The following is a 15,055-nucleotide window of genomic DNA, read 5'->3' on the forward strand; positions in this document are numbered from 1 at the left end:
GAGGGGGAGTTGAGCGGACAGTTCTCAGACTCTGCCCTGTTGCAGATCTCCTCCCCTCTTTGAGACACACACACACACACACACACACACACACACACACACACATACACACACACACACACACGCGCGCGCGCGTGCTACCATTAAATTATCAAAGGCTTTCAAGGGGGAGATGATTATGATCAAAACAAATTGTATGAAATTCTCATAGAATTAGTGAAGATATTCTTTTAATTGTCAACGGCATTTAATTGCTTCACACCTAACTCAGCGAGTGACCAACGTGGGCTAATATTGGGGAAAGTTTGAGATTTCTCTGTGAAAGTCCAGCCTGCATCTCAGTTTCTGGGGTTATTGCTGAGATCCTATCCTGCTGAATTAAACTGGAAAGGTTAAGGAGAAAGGCTTTCTATGGAGATCTAATTGCTAAGCATGCAACGAAAACTATCCTGGAAGTAGTTTGACCTCCCTAACAAGGGTGTGGATAACTGTTAAGAAGGACCATACAAGCAAGTAAAACAAGTTTGTACTATCTAAAAGCAGCCACCTATATGTCCTCTGTTAATATGTATACAGTCCTACTCTCTTTTTCCTGAATTAAAACACTTTACCATTAGATGTGATTTGAAAACTAACATTGAGCAAAAACCTAAATGTAAGCTACCATGATTAAACAAATCAGTCTTTTGGTTTCAGTAGGCATTTTTTATATAATCCAGCACAGCAATTAGAATCTTTCTTTCAGATATCTATGGCCTATAAAACCAGCAATGTATTTTTTTACATTATAAGTTACCCAACTTGGGCTGGAGAGATGGCTCAGCGGTTAAAAGCACTGACTGCTCTTCCAGAGGTCCTGAGTTCAATTCCCAGCAACCACATGGTGGCTCACAACCATCTGTAATGAGATCCGATGCCCTCTTCTGGTGTGTCTGAAGACAGCTACAGTGTACTTAAATATAATAAATAAATCTTTAAAAAAAAAAATAAGTTACCCAACTTTAGAACAGATGTTTAAAAAGAAAAAAATCTTATTTTTGCTCTTATGACTGAATCTTACTTTATAACACCAGCAAGAAGTTACAGGTATGTTTTTAGAAAGGATAGAATGTTAGTTCCATTCCTAAGTGTCCCAGAAACTACTGCATCAAGCTCTACCTGATACTCTACTTTAGCCATAGGTTAGTTCTTTGAGATCCATGTTATCTGGATTGTGTGGGTGGGGAAATGGAAGCTCAAGTTAAACAATTTGGCAAAACTGTAATTTGGATTATGGATTGTGAGGCAGTAGAACATGGATTCTTAAACTATATTCCTAAACAGGCTTCTTTCTCACATTTCATTTCTAAATGACTCGGTTACAAAGTAGACCTGGAGAATTTGTATTTTTAGGCCACCAAAATTTGTCAAGGTAACCTGTGAAACAGCAATCCAGAGGATGTTTTGTATGTCATTGAACGGGGTTCTGAATTTCTAAAGATGGAAGTGGGCAGTGGGTAGGGAATTAGGAAGGAGTTGATTCTAGGTGATTTGAGGCCATGTGACGTAAAGCAACTCAAGTGCGTGAAGATCATAATGAAAGTTCAAACCGTCAGGAACGAAAATTAGCAATGTTTGGCTGCAAACATTTTCTACCGGGACCACAGCATGGAGAGTATTTCTAAACTTTAGTTATAATTCTTGACTGGTGGGAAAATCCTCTACATGTATAATGAGCACTGGGTTGGTTTTTTTTTTTTATTATTAAATATTCATTGGAGGTAGGAGTGCATGCCACGTGGTTGTGTAGAGATCAGAGGGAAAGTTTTAGGGATCAGTTCTCTGAAATCTTGATTTCAGTTGTATATGTGCACAGACACATATGTTATTGGGAACATCAAAAGAAACGTATTCTAAATACTGCCATTTTGTTTTCAGACTCCATTTAATCATAGGGGGAAAGTAAGTTCAAGGTCCCAGGCCCTAGGGAAGCTGAGGACTTCCCAGTAGTTAAACAGCTTCTGTTGTAAAGAGACAGTTGTCTGAGACCAGACATCTCAAGGACAACTTCTCCATCTTGCTGGCAGAGTTAAACTAAGTTCATGTACCCAGGCCCCGGGAAACCAACTCCTATCCAGATTGATGAAAAATGTAACAATTACTTGACACAGCAGTTTTGTGGAGTAACAAGCTCAAATATTCTGAGATATTCTGGCTCGTTGTTGCAGATGGATTTAAGTGGACTCCATAAAACCAGCTTCACACAATATAAAAGGAATTATATCCTGTTGTATGTGATGAGGAAGGCTTAGAAAGAGAAGGGAAAACACATCACTTAAGAAGGTAGGTTACCTGGGTTGGGGATTTAGCTCAGTGGTAGAGCGCTTGCCTAGCAAGGGCAAGGCCCTGGGTTCAGTCCCCAGCTCCAAAAAAAAAAAAAAAAAAGGTAGGTTACCAGGTATAAAAAGAAAATTTTTGGAGTTATTAGCAATTCATCTATTCCACAACTATTTCTTCAGTGTTTCAGCATTGAATGGCTGTGTGAAGATCACCTAAATTTAGGAAAGGGCACACAGCCCACTTTAGTGGACCTCCTCTGTCTTGAGTGCACCTTATAATCTAGTTGGAAAGAGCAGTCACAGAGGGGACGTGAGTCAGCTGAGTGACAGTTAAACGCTAACATATTACAGTGATGATAGTCGATAATTTCAGAAACTTGATGCAAGCCATCAAGCATTGGAGATGTCAGGGGAAAAAGCTATTAAAGTCATTTTGATTTATCTCTGATTATAGGCAAACACTGGACCACGTCTGAATTTAAGCTGAGTTTGAAATGAGAGGATGAAGAGGGGATAGACTGTGCAACCCGATGGACTGTAAGAGCAAATGTTTTTGGGTGAAGAAAGCTTCAGATGTGTAACATGGTGCGACTAATTCAGGGAAAGAAGTGGGGCAGAGTGGGTAAAGTGAAACTCAGGATGCCACATTTTTGACTAATTACAAGTGTTTGCTTTTTTTTTTTTTTTTTTTTTTAAGTGGTTGTTGTCCGAGTTCCTTCCCAAGAGAAACAAGCAATGTCTAACCCTTCTCCTCAGAACCTAGTTACCATGATTGCCTCAGACTTCACTCTGGGCAACAGTGAGCTTGTTGACCTTCCTTCCTTACAGAGCACCAATGAAGGGTGACTTACAGGGCTGTGAGTGCTCCTATCACAAGACACACCTAAAAAGCCATTCTCTAGCAGGGAGGAGAGCTTCCCAGGTAGCCATACAGAGGGTGCTCCCTCTGTAGTCTGGCCCTGTCTATTTACTCCAGCCCCTCCCAGAGCCCAAACCCAATTGAGGCAGAGTTGTACACAACAAACAGAAGGAAGTACCTGAAGACTCAGGATAAGATCTTTCAATCCTCTTCAGCCCTTCTTTTGAGGTGTAAACAGTCCACAAGCCCAGCCGAGATGATCGTTTGCAAGTAGGCAAAGTTGAGCATCCCAAGATGGTAGTTGCTTGGCTAAGACAAAATTCGCTCAGTGGAGATTTCCTGGAGTTTTCTAAATAAGAAAACAGTAGGAGTTTTCTCTAAGGTGTTCATCCACGAATACCTTGTGTGGTAGGCTGAGAGGGAAAGGGAGGCCTGATAGAAAACTACATACTGGTAAGAAGAAAGCGTTGAGTAGAAAGTGCTGGCCTGACAAAAGGTCAGAAGTAAAGCATGTCACAGGCTTCTGTGCCAGGGTACTCTGGAAACCTGAAACTCGAGCCATTCCAATGAGGTGGCAGACATTCCCAAGACAGGGATTATCAGCATCATTTAACAGCTGCTACATTAATGATAGATGTGGCTCTTCTGTATTCGTGTTAGCATAATTCTATGCCAGTTATGCTTATGAGCTGTGTGCATTCTCAGGGGAAAATACCAGATATTTTCTAACTTGGTATAACAGGCTATCTTAGGTATTGCAGACAAAGACATTTTTCTTGTATCTAAGGCCATGTTTGAGAAAGCGCAGGCTTTGAACTTGTCCAGGTTGAAACTCACAGCTCATTCCTTTTGGTTCTCATGGTGTCTAAAGAGTATTCAGTAAATGTTTAGTGGACTAGAGAGACCAAGGAATGAGTAACTGAGGAAAGAAATGAAATATCTAGATTCATAATGTCAAAGCAATACAGAGCAATGCATAGTGAATGGCATAAGGAGATTCTAAGCTATGGGAGATCAGTGGTGCCCGTTTTTTAGTTCAGTGGTTCTCAACTATCCTAAAGCTACAATCTTTTAATACTCATGCTATGGTGACCCTCATGTTGTGGTGACCCCAACCATAAGATCATTTCATTTCTACTTCATAACTGTAATTTTGCTACTGTTATGAATCATATTGTAAATATCTGTGTTTTCCAATATTCATAGGCAACTCCTGTGAAGGATGGCTCAACCCCTCAAAAGGTCGCAACAGGTTGAAAACTGCTGCTTTAGGGTAAAAGGAATCTCAATAGTGTGCCTCCCTGACTCTTCCAGGGTCGGTCTCTGTGAAGTACACTGAGCTTACCCAGTATGTTGCCTCAACTGTTTTTATAGCAACAGACTGACGTGCTAGGAAAATCTTTTCAAATCTCATTTTTGAAAATGCCAACTTACTTCCTCAAAATCACAAATCTGGGTTTGATAAGATGCTTCTGAGGGTAAAGGTTCTTGTGGCCAAACATGATGACCTGACTTCCAATCCTGAGATGACACCCACATAATGGAGAAAGAAAACTGACTGCTGCAAACTGCCCTCTGACCTCCGTACATACACTGTATCATGCATGCACACAAAGAAATAAAATTTAAATCACAAATAGGATAGATTACAAAAGAGTAATCCTAGGGAAAAATCCTTCTGAATAATTACTATTCCAAGAGTTCTAGACTAGACAAGACACAGGGGAAAAAAGAAATGAGGGAAGCTTTTCTAGACCTGCATAGGGTTAGACATAGGACCTTGTGGAGACCTGCTACAGAACAGCAGTGTGCTACTTAGTTGTATCCTTCTTTGTGTATGTAGCAGTTCCCCTGAGATTGAAGCACTGCATCTCATAAGGAAATTCCTTAAAGCAGAGGGTAAACAAGTCAAAATAGCTTCAGGAAGTCCCTAAAACTAACAGGACTCACTAGGCCCCTTCCTCCAGGAGTTAGCAAGAAAGACTTCTGAGAGTCACTCTCAGACAAGCTGCAAAGGAAACAGACACTAGACAAACCCCCTGGAAGAAGCAGAAACTAGCACAACTCCTTGGAAGAGGTTTAGGTCAACAGAGTCACTTAGAAAGGACATTCTCCAGCCTGCTGAGCTGCCTGCAGGCTGTGCAGTGTGCTTTAGCTTCTCAACTGTGTAAGCTGTCGTCAGTACCGGAGTGGGCTTTGGTAATGCGGCTGTCTTTGAGTCATTTCTCCTTCTGTAACTAGTCCTAGGAAAATTAATTGTTTCACCAGATTGGACTTCGGTGGAGTCATACTTTGGTCTGTAGTGGTCTCCCAACCTGGGCTGTGTAGATGTGTGTGTTGCACTCTCCAGGAAAAGTCTTGTCATACAACACCCTGAAAAGTCCTCAGATAGATATCTGCAGTGAGTTATGTGATACAAACTCAGTTTCAACTTTTCTAGCTGTTTGTATAAATACCTAACTGAAATTCAAAACCACTGTGAGAATTGGAATTCATAAAAATACCTCTAGGGAGGCAAAAAAAAAAAATTAGGAAAAACACAAATTTATTTGCACCTCAATTCCTCCAGACTTTAAGTTGCCCTTTCATAACCTGACACTACTTTTGGATGCACTCTATGATTTATTAAAACAAACAAAAAAACCCAGAGTGAAAACAGCCCTAATGACCTTCACTTACGCATACTTGCTTAAAAAGGGAACTATGATGAATTTCTAAGGACAGTATCTGTGGGCTGAAATCAATCATTGCAATAATACTGACATTTGTAACACTGCTGCTACTGTTAAGGCTGCCTGCAACATTGAACCAACTTTCAGCACTTCACAGTGGAGCAAACTAAACAGTTTCCAGACATTGCTTTTGCTGCTTTTGCAACACTGCATTTTATAACCACCACTGGCACTTTCATCGCTTCAAGTCACATAGTTTCAAGATTTGTATATTTTGTTTTCTTTTTCTTTTCTTTCTTTTTTTTTTTCCCAATCAAATTGACCGCATTGGGTAGGAGTTTCCTAGTAATTGCTGCACAGATTTTTCTGAGCTAAAATTGTTTTCTAAGGGAAAGAAGTATCGAATGCATCCACAAATATTTTCCGGGTTTTTTTTTAAGCTTTTACAAAGTGTTACTCTGCCTGCAGTCTGTCCACTAGTGCACTTGAGTTGCCAGCACAGCTCTAGCTGCCCAGTTTAAACACTAAACTGAAAGAAGAGATGTTAATGGAAAAGTTCCTAAACGTGGTGCCATTTTTCCAAGATCTAGATTTTACTTTTACGTTTTAGGAACGCTATCAAAGAGCACTCTCTGCTACTCTCGTGGCTCTTCCTTTAACTGTCACAGACATGCAGTGCACAGTCGTAAGTTCAGGGACTGGAAGAAAAGTGACCCAAGGATCTGATAACTGTGTCCATTAAGGGAGGAGCATGAAAACACTTTCTTATCAACTGTGCCCTCATTCCAGGTACCCGAAGTACATGAGTAACTATCACACTCCTCAAGCAACCGGTTTGCTTCACCATCCTGTGGGTATTTTGAATTTTGTAAGTCGGTGTGTGCTTCCTGTCACTGCTGTTTTGGTGATTTGTGATGACAGCTCCCACTCAGATACCAGACTGTACATTTGTAAGTTTTTCAAGGACATTTAATTATTTTGTCTCCTCGTGGTTAACCTTTGACTGATTACTTCCTATATGTTCCCTTGCACTGTTCACACTCTGTAAGTAACCTTCAGTCTTTCCGAATAGACAGAATAAAGGAGAACATACAACACTCGTGTCATAAAGACTGGTCTTGGAGACTAGAGGGAGCCCCCCATGATCAAGTCTAAAGATCATACGATTCCCTCTACTTCTGCCGTATGACATAAGCTTTCCTTCTTCACAGTGACTCTCAGTGTTAATCTATAGGAACAATGTTGAGAAGACTTGACAAAAAGAAAACAAAATACTGAGCAAACTGTAAGGAGGAAAGAAAGGCCGTGAAGGGAGAAAATGTGAGGAAGAAGGAAAGGTCAGCTGAAGATTGCATCACCATGATTGTGAGAAGAACGAGTGGAATGTCCTGAATTATGAAACACTAATTTAAAGGAACTTTTGTCTGGGAAACAGGAAGAACAATTATTTGTTAAAGGGCTTAGGCTGAGTATCTGGCTTTGGCAATAGTTTAATCAGTGAGGTGGTGTGTGTGTGTGTGTGTGTGTGTGTGTGTGTGTGTGTGTGTGTGTGTGTGTGTGTGTGTGTGTGTCTGTGTGTGTGTGTGTGTGGAGTGTGTCTGTGAGGGTATGCATCTGTGAGTATTGTATATGGGTCTGTGTGTGTGTGTGTGTGTGTGTGTGTGTGTGTGTGTGTGTGTGTGTGTTGGCATCTTTAAAATAAGAGTGTGGTGCCTGGATCCTCTGTGGCCCTGGATGACAAGCAGATAACAGGTTGATTCATCACTGCTCAGGGAGGATGAGAAGAAGGTGGGACCTATGGACTGTGCTGAGATGGTTTGAGATGAGGGGTTTGGATGGATGCTGCAGCAAGAAAAATGTAGCCAGGAGGAGAAGCCATCACTGCTCAAAGAGCCAGAGAGAGAAATATCTCTATAAGGAACACTGACACACAGCAGTGGACAAGGACCCAGAGCAGGAGAGACTCTGGCAGATACAAGCACTTGCCTGAAATCAGCCTGACAGTCTCTGTTAGTGCAGCTGCCCGCCAGCCTGTGTGCCTGTGTCCTGATGTGACTCTCACTTCAGGAAAGATCTTCCTTAAACCGGATGAGATCCCCCTTAGAGCTGTCTCCTCATAGAACAGGGAGAGAGCTAGCTGGCGCCGTGGCTCTCCTCTCTTGACTCCAGCACCTTCAGCTGCTTCTTGTGCTGCATATAACCTCTGGAAATCTGGTCTGTTATCCCCTCCCTTCTTACTCAGCTAAGTCTGGCTTCAGTTACCGCTTCAGAGAAGGTCGGGATTCTTTACAATGCTGGATTAAAGCATTCATAAGCTCCGAGGACTTAAAAGATTCTGTACTTAAGAGCTGCCCCTGCCCAACCTAGTAGAAAAGAATACAAAACCACTGTTTATTTCTTGAACAAATATTCAAGAGGCACATTTATTCACATCCTCTTCATTCTAGATTCTCCTCTGATTCAAATGTTCTCCCTAGCTTGCTAATGTAAGATGTCTTTAGTTTTTCTTTCTGAATCTCCTTTTCTGAGTCTTTTTGCAGGATGCCCCAGGCAAGTACTAAGATTTCCAACCTGGTTGTTGTGTGCTGCCTCTCATTAAGCATCTCCATGGTTCTCTGTGCACATCCTGGACTTTGCACACTGGTAATCATGTGCCTGTGTACTGTGACCTCAGCATTGTCTTCCTCTGAGAAATGACTCTACGGAGCAGGGATTGTGTGACTTTCCTCAGTGACTCAAATACCTGGCTGCTTAGTGAGTGACCTGATGAACAACTTTGAGGTGATGAGTGGAGAAGTCAAGAAATCTTCGAGGTGATAAACTGCATGCCCCGAAGGAGGGTAAAAGGACTGACTAGAGAAGAGTAAATAAGACAAGCGGCATCTTCCTGTAAAATAATCCTTTAATCAGACTTAGAAGGTGTCTTTGTTCTTGAAATTTTATTACACATTTATTTACTCTCTCTCTCTCTCTCTCTCTCTCTCTCTCTCTCTCTCTCTGTGTCTGTGTGTGTGTGTGTGTGTGTGTGTGTGTGTGTACATATGCTTGCACATGTCCAGAAATGGCAGTCAGAGGACACCTGGAGGGAGTCAGTTCTCCACTTGCACAGTAGGATCTAGGGACTGAATCGAGAGCCTCAGGATTGACAGTAATCACTTTTACCAGCTGGGCCATCTCACCAGCCCTACCAATCACCTAATATTATGCCTCTGGTGAGATTAATTGGTTTATCTTTAGACATTTACTAGTAAAATACAATGTAAAACTGTCATTATGATCAGTGTAAAAGTGACAGTTTATGAGACTCATTTTAAAACTCTATTCTGGTCTGTTGTGGTACTCAAACTCTATCCTCTCTTTCCAGGCTCATTTCTTTTCCCACCTTTTGATCTTTCTATAAACAAATGTGGAGCCCTTAGCAAAAGCTAGGCACTGCTCGAGGTTCCCAGGTGAACAGCCCGTCCCACTAGCCTTGCTTTCAAGAGGCTTACAGGTCAACATGAGTGGGTACTAAGCTACAGTGATGCTTTATCACAGCCTCAGAAAACTAAATAATACACAGTTTTCCTTCAATAATAAAATTTCAGAGTTGGGGAAGAGAATTATACTTTTGAAAAACAACTTTAAAAATATTTAATAGCTCCTTTTTTTCTCTCTACCCCGAGTGTAGTTTCTGCTTCATGGAATCTGTCCGACTCCTCAACTCTTCAGTAAATTATGAATTACTTCTCACATATTTTTCCTTAAAACACACATAACACACACACACACACACACACACACACACACACACACGTGTATATTTCTGCTACTAAAGCATAGCCCCTTTGTGCTGCCATTTTTAGCATTAAAGGAAAATTGTAAAATCTCCCTGTGTGCCAAACACCGTGTATGTATTTAATCCTCAATGTTTTTATAAGGAGGCTCTATAATTCCTAAAATACAAATGAAGAAGCCAGAACACACACTTTTGATAACTTGTTCAATGTCACGGAGATAACTAGTCTGCCGTAGCGGAGCTCGGAATCCAGATCTCTGCAGTAGAAGTCCATGCCGGGCGCATACACGAAACTAGCCGCATCCAAGGTGACCATTTCCTTCAGACGTCATTTTTTTTTTTTTTTTCATCCTTCAGTCCTTTATTCAAGGGCATGTAGAATTTTGTTAGGCTATTTTTTTTAAAAAGCTTTTATTTACGTTCCAGAGTTTTTTTTTTTTTTTTTTTTTTTTTTTTTTTTTTTATTAACTTGAATATTTCTTATATACATTTCGAGTGTTATTCCCTTTCCCGGTTTCCGGGCAAACATCCTTCCCTCCCCTTCCTTATGGTGTTCCTCCCACCCCCCCCCATTGCTGCCCCTCCCCCGACAGTCTAGTTCACTGGGGTTCATTCTTAGCAGGACCCAGGGCTTCCCCTTCCACTGGTGCTCTTACTAGGATATTCATTGCTACCTATGAGGTCAGAGTCCAGGGTCAGTCCATGTATAGTCTTTAGGTAGTGGCTTAGTCCCTGGAAGCTCTGGTGGCTTGGCATTGTTGTACATATAGGGTCTCGAGCCCCTTCAAGCTCTTCCAGTTCTTTCTCTGATTCCTTCAACGGGGGTCCTATTCTCAGTTCAGAGGTTTGCTGCTGACATTCGCCTCTGTATTTGCTGTATTCTGGCTGTGTCTCTCAGGAGCGATCTACACTTCTGCACTTCTTTGCTTCATCCATCTTGTCTAATTGGGTGGCTGTATATATATGGGCCACATGTGGGGCAGGCTCTGAATGGATGTTCCTTCAGTCTCTGTTTTAATCTTTTGCTCTCTCTTCCCTGCCAAGGGTATTCTTGTTCCCTTTTAAAGAAGGAGGAAGCATTCACATTTTGATCATCCGTCTTGAGTTTCATTTGTTCTAGGCATCTAGGGTAATTCAGGCATTTGGGCTAAGCCACTTATCAATGAGTGCATACCATGTATGTCTTTCTGTGATTGGGTTAGCTCACTCAGGATGATATTTTCCAGTTCCAACCATTTGCCTACAAATTTCATAAACTCGTTGTTTTTGATAGCTGAGTAATATTCCATTGTGTAGATGTACCACATTTTCTGTATCCATTCCTCTGTTGTCCTTCAGACGTCATTAAGCAGAGTCGTAGACAACAATTTTCATAGGCATCGCTACATGAATGCTGTCACAATTAATTTTGTGTAACTTGCCAAACAAAAACCTACGTGTTGCTTCTATGGTGTTAGCGGGTAAGGTCAACATTTTAAGTTAAAATAAAGCAGGTTCCACCTTACACTAAGGGGATGCCTGTAGTATTAGTCAGGGTTCTCTAGAGTCACAGACCTTATGGAATGTCTCTCTATATTAAGGGAAATTATTGGAATGACTTACAGACCACAGTCCAACAATGGGCAGCTCTGAGTGGGAGGAAGTCCAAGAGTCTAGTGGTTGCTCAGTTCCACGAGGCTAGGTGTTTCAGCTGGCCTTCTGTGTGAGCCGGAATCCTGAAGAAGTAGGTTCCAACAGTAAGTAAGCCCAAGCAGGCAAAGAAAGAAGAAGGTAGCCTTCCTTCTTCCGTTGTCCTTGTATAGGCCTCCAGCAGAAGGTATGGCCCAGATTAAAGGCATGTACCACCTGGACCTAACCTGTTCTTTACTTGGAACTTGCTCTGCCCCAGGCTGGCCTTGAACTCAGAGGTCTGCTTGCCTCTGTCTCCTGGAATTAAAGGTGTATACCACCTTACCTGGGTCCAAGCTTTTCATGTCTACTATGCCTCAAGATCTGGATCAAAATCATGTGTCGTCTACATCAAGATCCGGATCAAAAGCTTATATCTTCCAGCCTCAAGATCTGGATCACAGGTAAGTTCTTCACTTCTAGATTGTAGTTCATTCCAGGTAGTCAAGTTGACAACTGGGAATAGTTGTTACTCCCGTCCAATCAGTGTGAGGCTTGAATAAAAGAAAAGAGAGGGGGTTGGGGATTTAGCTCAGTGGTAGAGCGCTTGCCAAGGAAGCGCAAGGCCCGGGGTTCGGCCCCCAGCACCAAAAAAAAAAACCAAAAAAAAAAAAAAAAAAAAAAAAAAAGAAAAGAGAGGAGAAAGATCTCGTAGGAAGAAGTTCTTCAGTAGACTGTCTTTGGATTTTATGTTAATCAGCTTTCTCCCTGACTGGTTTATCACATAGACATCTACTTGTTAGTCTCAACAATCACATAAGTCAGTTCCTTATAACGAATGTCTTTGGCTAAATGATAGATAGACAGATAGTAGAGCATAAGTAGATACACAGATGATCGATAATAAACAATAATTGATAGGTGATAGAGACATGATGAGTGCATCCCCTTAATTGTTCTCTGGAGAATCCTGACTCCATGAATCGATTTCAAGAAACAGATTTCCAGCAGAGAGAAAGAATATTCAAAATACCACTGAACTTTACAACACTGACAGACATTTTACATGAGTGTGGTCTTTTTTTCCCCCATGAATCATATTCTTAAAATAATGTGCTTCTAAAAATCATGGACAGATGATTCGACCTGCTATATTTTTATCTTGTAGAAAAGATCAAAAGAAACATTTGGTTTTAGCATTGCCATAACTGGTTTCTTTCTTGTTCCATTAGAAACGTAGACTGCTCTTGCACTCATTTATGAGAGAAAATTAATTGTTTATTCAAAGCACATTGGAATGTCCCCTGGGAGGTATTGTTCCTAGACCCTGACTCTACGAAAGTTTGATGGGAGCCAGACAAGTTAAAATCATTGCCTGGTGTATTCAAGGCATGCCCCAAATTTAAAAGGCACAAGACATTGCTGTCTAAATCTACAGAAGCATAAGGAAAAAGGAGGTCGCCATGGAAGGCAGAGTGCACATTCGTAGGCACAGAAGGTTTCAGTCCTCCCTTTCTCTTGTCTTTGCTGTTTACTCATCTCTATATGGCTTCAGAATTATTAATGATTTTACATTAATACCCACAGGAAAGTTAGGTGTTCCTAGGCATTTTCATGTTTCCCTTCTGTCTCTTTTGCCCAGTACTGGAAGAGTTGTCAGGTGACAGCATGGGTGGCCCAAATGCAGTTACACACACCCTTTACTCTTACAAACTCCAGGTGACTGATGTGTCTTTAACTCCAGTAGCAAACGTGCAGACAAAGCGTAATTCATTTCCACCCTGGATTTCTAAGCACAAATGCAGTCTTGTATGAGTATGAGATTGGTTAACATAACTAACTCCCACTTTCCTCTTCACTGGATTGGTTTTCCTTGTGAGCCATCCCTGAGAAGTCACATTTAAAACGTGTGCTTCACTGAGGCTGATGAAATTAGTTGACATTATATGGCCCTCCGTGTCTATTTGCTTAATTAAAATCAAGTTTAATGACTTGAGTGTGTACAAGAACGTAGAGCTCTCAAACTGGACCCCAAGGCAAATTCTCATTTTCTTAAGAGGCTTTCCGTCCCTCATTCTTTTTTTCTTCCATCTCAGAATGACTTTCTGGGTGGCATTACTAGGAAAGCAGACATTTTGAGCCAAGACAGATATGGCCAGAGCTGCACTGACAACGGTGTAATGTGGTATCTTGCTATTTAGAATGCATAACAGCTTGATGGATTCTTTAGGATTCTCCAATCTGACATTCAACAAAACTCAGACTGTTTTATTTGGGGGTCAGTAGGAAAGGGAGATCTGATTTGAAGGGACAGAGTGTACAGCTCCTAGTTGTGGGTATTTGAGGGACCATATTGTGTTGTGAAGGGAAACATATCATATTCAGACCCTGTAAAGAAAGCCAAGAGACGATGAGGCCCATTGGCTTCTAAAGTTCTCAGCGAGATTCCAATCTCACTTAGATTCTTACACAAATGTGATCAGGTAGCCAGGGTAGGCTATGGACCCAGTTGATTTCAATGACATTCAATAGACTAGTGTCCCTTGCTGACTACTGTGGCATCCAGGCTTGCTTTTCATCAGAGTGCTTAGAGGAACCCCCCAAAGAAGTAAGTAAGCCCTAGCTGGAAGAGAGCAAAGCTCCCAGCCAATTGTGATATTCTTCACAACTAAACGCCATGTCTGACAATCGAGAACCAGAGACAGAGCAATGAGGCCCAATGGATGACCACTTATGAGAGAAGTTGTTAGTATGCTCTATATCCCCAGGCAATGGTTCCACTGGTTGGTTGTCCAGAATTCAACCACATAGCCACAGCCATCTTCAAGAAAGGAAGCATAATACTACCAGATAAGAGTAGAAGTTCAGGGGCTGGAGAGACGGCTGCCGAGGGTAAGATGGAATCTCAGAGTCATGTTTGCTTTCCCCTGATGGCTGAGGATGTAGAGCATGTCTTTAAGTGCTTCTCAGACATTTGTGCTTCCTCTAGTGAGAATACTCTGTTTGGATCTATACCCGACTTTTAATTTGAGTTATTTGTTTTCTTGATGTCTAGTTTTGGTTTGGGTTTTGTTTCTTTTTCAGTTCTTTATATGTTTTAGAAAAAATGTGGAACACTTCATGAATTTTCATGTCTTTCTTGCAGGGGCCATTCTAATCATCTCTGTATTGTTCCAATTTCAGTATATGTGCTGCTGAATTGAACGCTATTTTTTTTTTTTACATTTTTGAATACAAGTTATTCTAAGAAAGAGAGAGAAGATGTCATTCAGGGACAGCTAATACTGTCTCTCAAAATAACCATATTCTTTGTAAGAACACGGCCTTAAAAACCCTGCTAGGTTGGTGTCTCTATCCGTCCACTGGTAGTCTTGCTTGGTTACAGGAGATGGCTAGTTCAGGCTCCATATCCTGCCTTGCTAAGAGTCTTAGTGACGGTCACAGTAACTTTAACTTTTTCAAAACCTAATGATGGTTTAATAATGGTTCTTAAATACTTTAACCCTTTTAGCCTACCACTCTCCACAGGTAGTGGAAAAGACAGGATACAGGAGAAGTGGACCCATTTAGAAATGTTTCTTTGGAGCAAATCCAATCTGTGTTCTCAGCAAATCAGAAATTCATTTTACATGTCAGCAGTAGCAGCAGCAGCAGCCCCATCTGCTCAGAGACACTCTATGGATATACCAGCAGTCCAGTTTGGTAGTGTTGGGATAGCAGCAGAGGTGGCATGACTTAGCAGAAATAGCCAGGTCTCAGTTTTAGCACAAGTCAGCAGGGGAGACCTGGAGGAATGCCAGGAGAACTTCTCGGCTGTGCT

General features: G+C 41.5%; 1 non-coding gene across 1 annotated transcript; it reads right to left on the minus strand.

Moving 5' to 3' along the window:
• Nucleotides 1–14,337: 14,337 nt before the first annotated feature.
• On the minus strand, nt 14,338–14,442 carry LOC116897422. Its single transcript, XR_004387464.1, has one exon. It is a non-coding gene; the product is annotated as a U6 spliceosomal RNA (small nuclear RNA).
• Nucleotides 14,443–15,055: the final 613 nt, after the last annotated feature.

The sequence above is a fragment of the Rattus rattus genome, chromosome 3 (genome assembly GCF_011064425.1).
Source record: "Rattus rattus isolate New Zealand chromosome 3, Rrattus_CSIRO_v1, whole genome shotgun sequence".
In the NCBI taxonomy this organism is placed as follows: domain Eukaryota; kingdom Metazoa; phylum Chordata; class Mammalia; order Rodentia; family Muridae; genus Rattus; species Rattus rattus.